The sequence below is a fragment of the Chrysochloris asiatica genome, unplaced genomic scaffold (assembly GCF_000296735.1).
Source record: "Chrysochloris asiatica unplaced genomic scaffold, ChrAsi1.0 scaffold00145, whole genome shotgun sequence".
NCBI classification, from domain to species: domain Eukaryota; kingdom Metazoa; phylum Chordata; class Mammalia; order Afrosoricida; family Chrysochloridae; genus Chrysochloris; species Chrysochloris asiatica.
This window is the reverse complement of record NW_006408663.1, coordinates 2856096-2860132: the sequence shown is the minus strand read 5'-3', so window position 1 is coordinate 2860132 and position 4037 is coordinate 2856096.

The following is a 4037-nucleotide window of genomic DNA, read 5'->3' as shown; positions in this document are numbered from 1 at the left end:
AATCTATATCATTGGCGGTCTTCTTCTTTTTCTCCAACCCTCTACTTTACCAAAAATGATATCCTTCTCCAGGGACTGATCCATCTTGATAATATGTCCAAAGTATGACAGATGAAGTTTGGCCATCCTGGCTTCCAAGGAGCACTTCTTCCAACACAGATCTATTTGTTCTATTGGCAACCCATGATACTTACAATATTCTCCTTCAACACCATAACTCAATTGCTATATATTACTAAATAAAATCAAAGAACTGGCCATCCTAGTCTTAGGGACTCTCAGCTATGAAACTAATGATGTACTAAAGAACAGAAAAAATATTCTATCGTCCCATAATCATATGTTACCATACAGAAATATATTCTCGAAGAAAAAAGAAGTTACCTAATTGAAGAATTCTAATATTTGCATTAAGGGACACCTGTGGCACTTCAGGATAATGCACTGAACAACAAGGTTGGTTTGAACCACAAGGCTGGAGGTTCAAGCTCACCAGCTGCTCCTTGGGTCTCTATGAGTCCAAACTGACTTAATGGCAGTTAACAACAGCACATACTAGAGCACAATCTCTATTTATCCAATGATCTCAGACCAAATCTCACATTGTTGTTGCTATGGGCCATGGAGTTTGTTCCAACTCACAGCAACTCTGCATAGGGTTTCCGAGGCTGTAAATCTTTATGGGAGCAGAAAGCCTCTTCTTTCTGCCACGGAACAGCTGGTAGTTTCAAACTTCTGACCTTGCGGTTCACAGCCCGATTCGTATCCACTGTGCTCCCAGAGCTCATTTCACATGCCAAGTTTAAGTCAAATATAAATAATCCGTGCAGAGTGATTCAGAAATCCAAATCCAACTACCTCTTACAAAACCTTGCATGACCTGATCCCTATTGGATTCACCTACCTCAATTCATGGCAGTTCCCTCCCCCTCCTCTCCACCATGCTCAGGGCACACTGGCTCACACTCAGCTACTCAATACCCTCACAATGCCAAGTTCTTTGACATCTCCATGCCTTTGCACATACTGGTCCTTGTTCCTTTGCAGGGATCACCTCCCACACCGACTCTCCTGCATTTCATGTAGCACAGTATCGCAATTTGTCCTGAGACATTTTCTTATGTACTTGTTTATGGTGTGTCTTCCTTATCAGAAGGCATGTTCCATGAGGACAGGGAAGGCTTCTAATAAATAATGATGCCTACCTTGCTATTTGTCCAATAAAATACATCATGAATGAGTGAACCTACCAAAAATGCCACATCATGAAGTCTCACTTCATGCCATGTAGTTATGACTCCCAGGGTCTAAATATTTAGGCAAGTAAGTATTTAAAGTGCTCAAAAACAACTAAATATTTAAAGTGTTCAAGAGCAAAGATATCAGTTTGAGGACTAAAGTGTGCCTGCTCCCAAGCCATGGTATTTTCAGTTACCTCATGTTGTTGTTGCTAAGTGCAAGAGTCAGTTCCAACTCATAGCAAACCTGAATAGGGTTTCCAAGGAGCAGCTGTTGGATTTGAACTGTCAACTTTGTGGTCCAAACTGACTAAGACAGGCGTAAATAATTATTTCAGAGTTTGAGCAGCTTTCCATTTCTTTTCCCTCCTGAGGTTATTGTGTATTTCTAGCTGCTGGAGTCCAGGAGTTCCTCAGTGTTCCTCCAAATACTTGACTTTCGCACTTATTGCACTTTGAAACGGGGCTGTGTTACTTGCAGTGTAAAAGCGCCTTGACTGAAAAGATCTGTTGATTAATATCATGTATGGATCAATGCATGGGCAAGAAAGAGTGGCTTGAGGACTAGGGAGAGCCTCACAGACTTGAACCTAGGGAGAAAAGCCTTCTCCAACTCAGCAAGGCTGTTACCAGGCAGGGTTCCACCTTGATCTTGAAGAAGCAGGATGCAGTTTTGATTCATTGAAATGAAACTCACATTGAGACTATGTTCTATGTGATATTGCCCTGTATTTGAAGTTATCTTGCATAAGAAAAGCAAAATGGATTATTTGGGCCAAAAATACCAGTGTTTCAAAACACAGTCAATATCAGGAAAGCTTTGTATACCACTATTCCATAACAAATTTGAGATGCTGTTTTCTAAACAATTTGGAAATTTTCACTTAAAACCCATATAAGTAAATTTTACAAATGTTCATTTCACACCCTATGAAATAATGAATATCTACGAGCTAGTTAGATTCATTTACTTTGGTTATCTTCATAATAAAACTAGAAGCAGCTGATTTTTTAAATCAGTGGAATAATTATTCCCACCCTTTTTGTGTAGTTCTATAAAACCAGAATTAATGTTTTCATTTCTTCTTTTCCTCCATTTACTCATCCCTTTTCTCTCATTAAAAAAATTTTTTTTTTAATTCAAGGAAAAAATTTTGTTTTACGGTATTTAAAATCCTTTAGGTAATGTTAAGTGGTATTATTATTAAGCACCATTGTGTTAATTCCAACTCATAGCGACACTGTATTGGGCTTCTGATGAGCAGCTGGTGGGTTTGAACTGCCAGCCTTACCATTAGCAGTCTAGTGCTTATCTTACAGTGCCACACCCGAAGTCCTACATAAGGACTACAATGTCCTAAATATTGCATTTTTACTTTTATTAAGAGTTTTTATATCTGCATGTTATTCTGATCCTCACATTATTATATTTAAGTGTTCAAAAAACAATCCTGGTGAATCTTCATTCTACCATGGAATGCAATGACAAAGGATCACTCCCATTCCCCACTAGCAAAGACCAACTGGTCCACAAAACTTTACAGCCCAGATCTGGCCCAACCACTGTATCCTTAAAGCTCTCCATGAAGATTTTCTAAAACTAACTTAGTATGACATTACAGTGAGGAAAATTCTCTTTTTTTGTTGTTGTCAATCAGAAAAAATTATCTTCCTTTTTTCTTAACCCAAAGGTGTCTTTGGAAATCCTTTTGTTTGGTTCTCAGATACCTGGAGAATAATTTTTAATATGCATATTAAAATTATAACTCCTTTCCAAGATTTTCACAAAAGACATCAAAAAACAGCTTTATCAATTCCCATTAGGTTTTACACAGAGGTTTAATTATAAAAGGATCTTAAAGATTAGATCTGAATATTAGTAAGATTATGGTAACACGTGTCTTTTTTTTTTTTTTTTTTTTTTTTCAGTTCCATCTTGGGATACATATGACAAGAAACAATCATTGCACTGAAAAGTAGCTATAATGAAAGATTATGAAGCCCCCCCCCCATTCATTTTGGATAAAGGAAAAAAAAATGTGTTTAATAATTTAATCAGGCAAAAGGAGGCACTTAACAATCATCGCAAGTTGTTACACAGAACATATAATCAATCTTTTTTTATTCTCACTTAAAACTGTTGCTTTAACTTGTAACATTGTCATAGCAACTGCTGCCTCAAATTTTATATAAAGCCCTAGGAAACAGTTCTAATTATTCTAAATGCTCCAATAGCAACTATCAGCTTTGTTAAAATCTTTGCCTTTTCCACCAGATAGCTAACATCACCCTGGTATTGTTAAGTAAGTGCTGCTGAGTCGGTTCCAACTCATAGGGACCCTGTATAGGGTTTCCCAGGAGTGGCTGGTGAGTTTGAATCACCAACCTTGTAGTTAAAATGGACCTTGCAGTCTAGTACTTATCCTAGCGTGGCATAAAGAATCGACACTATTCTTGACTGAAATTTCCTCACCAACAGATCTAATTTATAAAGGTCAATTTTTCTTTGTAAATGGGAAGTCTCAGAAAGAAATGAAATCGTGATACCTCTCTACCACCTGAGTCTTAAACGAATGAGAAATAAGACAAGGAGTAAAACCCAGGGGGCCTAAACATGACCCTATTACAGTGAAAGGTCGGAATAGAAAACTGAGTTTGGTGGTGGTGGCTGTGTGCTTTCAAGTCTGTTCCAATTCATAGTGACGCTGCATAGGGTTTCCGAGGCTGTACATCTCTATGAGACCAGAAAAGCCTCATCTTTCTCCTGGGGAACAACTGTTGGCTTCAAACTACTATTGA